Below are 6000 nucleotides of genomic sequence, written 5' to 3'. Positions count from 1 at the left end.
TGATATCATCGATGAACTGGATATGTTCTGGAGCACCACCTTCCTCCAGAGCATCATGGATTACTGCATGACAGATGCTGGAGCTGTGGATCCAGCCCATTGGCAGTCTGTTGAAAGTGTACTGGATTCCTCTCCAGGTGAAAGCAAACTGAGGCCTGCATTCCTCTGCTATGGGAATAGAGAAGAATGCATTAGCAATATCTATGGTAGCATACCACTTGGCCTCTTTGGATTCCAGCTCATACTGGAGTTCCATCATGTCTGGTACTGCTGCACTCATAGGCGGTGTTACTTCATTCAGGGCTCGGTAGTCCACTGTCAGACGTCAGTCTCCATTTGGCTTTCGCACAGGCCACACTGGGCTGTTGAAAGGTGAATGAGTTTTGCTGATGACTTTCTGACTCTCCAACTGACAAATCAGATTCTGAATGGGCAACAAAGAGTCACGGTTGGTTCTGTATTGTCTGTGATGCACAGTCTGAGAAGCAACCGGCAATTTAATGTCCTGAATCTTGTGTTGTCCCACAACTGCAGATTCATCAGAAAGTTCAGGTCTAGCAGACAGCTTCAGCTTTTGTCCATCAATTTCTACAGAAGCTACTCCAAAAGCCCATTTGTAACCTTTAGGGTCCTTGAAACGCCCTTCTCTCAGAAAATCAATTCCCAAAATGCAAGGTGCATCAGGTCCGGTCACAACTGTATGCTTCCTCCACTGTTTACCAGTTAGACTTATATTAACCTCTACCTTACTTAACTCTTGAGATCCACCAGTGACTCCCAGAATAGTTATGGACTCTGATCCCTGATAATCTGATGGCAATATGGTGCACTGAGCTCCTGTGTCAACCAAGGCCCTGTACTTCTGAAAGTGTGAAGTGCCAGGCCACTGGATGTACACATCCCAATAGATTCTGTTATCTCCATTATCCCTCTCCTCCCCCTGGCGGGAGGCAGGGCACCCCTAATTATGGGGAACATTTCCACAGGTGCAACGAGCACACTGTGCAGTGTTAGAACTGGAGCCACTGTTGGAGCTGTCATCGTTGTCCTGGGGAACTGTGGAAGTAACAGCTACCCTTCTGGTATCGCTACCCTGGGTTCTGCCGCTTTGCAGTTCCCTCAGTCTCCTGAAAAGATTAGAAGTTGGTTGACCATCCCACCTGTTCATGTTCTCACCAAACTGATCACGTAGAGTTATCCAAATGGTCCTACGTGATTGCCTTGGTGGTCTGTTTTGGTTTGGCCTGTTTTGGAATGACCTCCTTGGAGGATGCCTATTCCTCACAGCTGAAACCTGCACCCACCTGGAGGAAGAATTGGAATTATCTCTTTGTGCCAATTGGCATATGGAATCTTTGATTTCATCCTTCAGCTCTCTCATGCAATCCTTTATCTCACTAGACAGAGCTTTAATGGCTGAAACCAAAGAAACACGTGTCATGCTATCATCCAATTGTCTTAGTTGATCAGTGAATTGGCCAACCGTAGGAGGATCTCCACCATAATTTCTTGCCACAATTCTGCTTGCCAGAATGTTTGCATAATTGGAAGGAGCAAGTTTGATGAGCTTTTTAGCAAGACCAGCTGCCACAGGAATGTCATCAGGATTCAGAGTATCATGGTCACCATAGAGTATCTCTCTAATGGCAAACTCTCTCAGACGCTTAATTCCCTCATCTATGGTAGTCCAGGGCTTAGGATTCCATGGAAGGTCATCTCGGGAAGGGTATCTCAGGGAAACTGCCATTAAAAGGCGTATCCACAGATTAACCTTACCGAGGATCTTGGATAGATGTCTATCTATTCCATTATCCTTTGAGAGAGTTCCTAGCTGGGCTGCTGACTTGTCTCCAACTATTAGAGCTGGAGCACCTGTATCATAACACCTAGCAAGCCAAGATAGGATGGGTTCCTTATCTGCTCTGAGGTAATCTTTGCGGACATTGCGAATCTCCTCCCTCGGTGACGAGCAGCTCTGCAGGTCATCCTCTTCTTCATCTATCACATCTTCCTGAATGTTTTGTCCCCATAATCCTGCTGTCACTCTCCTAAGGATCTCTTTAAGCTGAGAAGCACCACTGCCAGCTGCTGTCTTAGCTGCATCTCCATCCTGTGATGATCTCAATAACTCAGCTATATCTCTAAGACGAACCTTCTCTTCATCTCCAGCAGGCCCTTTCCTAGCAGAGGTTCCCTCACCAGGATCAGCCTGTTTAGTAGAGGTTCCCTCATCGGGATCAGTCTCCTGCTCTTCTCCTCCATTAGCTCCACTAGCTCCTGGATCAGCTTTGGCCTTTCCACCTCTGGTCTTTAAGACTGCTACTTGTTTAACTGGAGCTGTGTTTGAATTTACAGCCATCCTGATAGAAGCTGACAGGTCCTGATCTAAATCAGCCGCCGTGGGGGCCCCTTCCGGTCCTGTCATGGCAGACGGAAATGACCTTGCCTCACTACCGGTCGCCATCTTGGGAATGGGAGCCGCCCCTGGCTGCTTGCCAAAGTCATAGAGTGGAGCATTTAATGCAGCTTTGCCAATAGGTTTTGCTATTTTTCTAACTGACACAGCCCCTTCCTCATCACTCAAGGACTCTGGGGCAGATTTAGAGGAACGCCTACGCTTCCTAGATTTTTGCTTAATCACAAAACACGGTCGAGAAACCTTTTTCTTTCTATGTAGAGCCCACAGCAGATAGACATTAATTATCAGCAACAGCAGGATTACACCCGTCAAATAAATCACCTTAAGATCCCAGCCAGCACTTAAAGTTACTCTTTGACCTCCTGAAGCGTTAAACTCCCTTATCTCGATTGGCAAAGTGGAAGACGTTCTATTGCCGTAATTAGTGAGCCGAAAAAAAACCAAACAGAGTTTATACAACAGCTGGATCCTATGCATAAACCACAAATAGATTTTACGCATTAAATATTTACCTATCTGGTCTAACATCAACCCGATGCAGTACCGGTAGACCAATATAGAACACATGGAAAACAGCAACTGCTTAAAAACCCACAACATCTTAATTTCGTTTCTCCGGCTGAGACAAGCAATAAATCAACTTAATTACTTAATTACCCGGCCCCACGTTGGTGAGCCAATAAAAAAAGAGTGTGTGGTGGTTTGAAAGGAAAGGCTCTGCTTTCCCTCCCCCACTGAGAAAGAGACCATGGCTAAACCCAGTCGGAGAAATGAGAGTATATTTTACAAGGGAACAGATTATATGTAACACGACAAATACAGGTATTTTACAGTATATACAGGAATATACAGCAAATGAACTCAACCAGAAACCAGACCCCCCACAGAGGGGGCTTCCCCCTGTGCCCCCCTTCACCCCCTACCTCCCTTCTCCCCCAAAGAGGTAGAAGAAGAGACGAGGATGGTTAGCAGGACAGGGGAAGAAGCGGACAGGCCTGTTACAGGGAGGGAGTTAGTTCTTATCTCTTGGCAAGAAGCCCAGAAGCAGATCCAGCCGAAAGGGACAGCGAAGGAAGGAAGACTGAGAGAAAGTTCCCAGCTACCCTGGGTCTAACAATCTCACCTCCCACAATCCTACCAATGATACTATACTGCCTGGCATAACCTAATAACTCCCTTCCCACTTCTTCCTATGTCCATGGCTTCAAGTCAGGCCGGCTCCTTCCAGGTGTTGAATTTTCCCTTAGGGCAGCTTGCATCCTGGAAGAAAGTGAGGTATCAGCTATTGCTTTTTGGAGCTGGATAGCTCTTATTTCAAGCAAGTCAGGGAGACCCCTGACCAAAGGAGTCATTCTGTTTGCATCCACCAAGAGAGAAAGGGGGAATTAAAAATGATGTTTTAGTTCTCTTTCATAGATCATTTGCAGGCATGCAGCCTTTTGCACATTCTCCATTATCTGATTCATCCCTCCCTGCAGAAATACAGGTTCCCCTCTCTCCTTTGGATCAAACCCCCCTGCCCAATAGGCAGCTCACTGGGTAAGGCTCCAGGGTCCACTTCTGGTTTTTGTAGTTAGAAAAACATTATCACCCCAATAGCCCGTGGCTTCAGCTTCTGTTAACATAATCTGATCATCTCCAGTTTGTGAAACTCGCCACACATATTCCACCTCAGATTCCCCAGCAAAGCGTGCAAATTCTTTACGAATTCTGGCCATCACAGTGTAGGAGAAAGGCACATCTTTAGTTGTGACAGTGGGGGTAGTTTCCCCATCCTCATATAAAATTTCAGTTTTAATGAGAGGTCTGACATGCACAGCTTCCTTAGCTGTTGTCAATTCTGCCTGAGGGTACATAGGAGCAGACTCCAGGTAATTCACACCCTGTTTTGAGTCCAAATATGAATTTTGCCTCCTCTCCTTTTCCAACTGGATTTTAAGATCTGCCACTACATCTTTCAAAGTGGCAACATGGCTTTGTAGTGACGAAACTAAGTCCTGCAAAGAGGAAATAGTTTTATTCTCCTGCTCATACCTCTCTTTCGTTCACTGAAGCAGCTAAACAGGCACCTAAAACTGCACAAATAAAAGCTTTGCCTCTTCCGGCTTTTGCTCTTGCATCTTTCTGCAGGACCACAATACAATCAGCCTCACTCTGGAAATTATGCCAATTTTCACAGGCCCAGTCAAGTACCTGTATAGATGGGCTGGCACTGTGAGCTTCTAAAAGGTTAAAAAGCCTCTCACTGCGGGCCATCTCTTTTGTTTCACAAAGCATTTCTTAATAGGGCACTAAATCAGATCAAAACACTGTTTGTGCCAACAAAACCTTCCCTGGAAAAACGTACACTATTGAAAGGCTTACTCCAAAATAATCTTCTCCAGGAAAAATACACAATAGATTTTTCAGGAGAGGTCACACACAAGAAAAAACAACCAACCTGGGCTTCTCAAGACAAAGTCACACTATTTCCCTGAGAGAACCCACAGCTGCAAAAGCTTCTCAGCTTTTGTTCCTCAAATTTTTTGTCACACCAGGATAAAAAAACCTGTGTTTCTTAGGGAAGTCACTCTGCTTCCCTGAGAGAACACGCACCTGCAAAAGTCTCTCAACTGGGCTTCCTGGGGAAGCCACACTTTCCCTGAGAGAATACACACTTTACAAATATCACCAAAAACTGAGTTTCCCAAAACAGGTACTGAGAATTCTTGTGGAGGTCACACTATAAAACCCCAGTTAATCTTCCCCAGGAAAGCACACACATTTAAAATAGGGTACAGAGGATTCCCGAGGAGATCACACTATAAAATCAACATTTGTACCCCAGTCAATCTTCCCCAAGAAAGCACACACATTTAAAGCTTTTGAGAACTCCCACACAGTCTCTCTGAAAACTTTCGCTTCGTCCTTCTCCAGCCACTTCCCTCTTGGGAGAGTGAAAACACGAATCTGGACTCCGCACTCACTTCGTACTCAGAGTACGTCTCAGACACACATTTTGGGGTTCTCAGAAATGCATTAGTCTTGCTGTGATACTTTCACTGCATGGGAATCCTGCCAACTACACCAATATTAATGTCTCGGTCCGGAGAGGGAAAGAGACTCAGTTAATAGAACAATAGAACAGTAGAACACTAGAACAATAGAATAAACCAGGTTGGAAGAGACCTTCAAGATCATCACATCCAACCCATCAACCAATCCAACCCACCTAATCAATGAAACCATGCCACCAAGCACCCCATCAAGTCTCCTCCTGAACACCTCCAATGACAGTGACTCCACCACCTCCCCAGGCAGCCCATTCCAATGGGCAATCACTCTCTCTGTATAGAACTTCTTCCTAACATCCAACCTAAACCTCCCCTGGTGCAGCCTGAGACTGTGTCCTCTTGTTCTGGTACTGGCTGCCTGGGAGAAGAGACCATCATCTGTCTGTCTACAACCTCCCTTCAGGTAGTTGTAGAGAGTGATAAGGTCACCCCTGAGTCTCCTTTTCTCCAGTTCTTTTGAATATTCCCATATTGTGAAATGAGAGGCACAAAGGAGGCCAAAATATCAACAGCTAGGCTATTTATTAC

The 6000-nt window shown here is 45.6% G+C and overlaps 1 pseudogene; it reads right to left on the bottom strand.

The window, feature by feature from the left end:
- Nucleotides 1-3609: 3609 nt before the first annotated feature.
- Nucleotides 3610-4654, bottom strand: LOC128899339 (uncharacterized; annotated as a pseudogene).
- Between the last annotated feature and the right edge of the window lie 1346 nt (nucleotides 4655-6000).

This window comes from Dryobates pubescens, chromosome Z (genome assembly GCF_014839835.1).
Source record: "Dryobates pubescens isolate bDryPub1 chromosome Z, bDryPub1.pri, whole genome shotgun sequence".
Taxonomy (NCBI): Eukaryota; Metazoa; Chordata; class Aves; order Piciformes; family Picidae; genus Dryobates; species Dryobates pubescens.
Note: the sequence above shows the minus strand (reverse complement) of the source record. Positions and strands in the feature narration are given on the sequence as shown.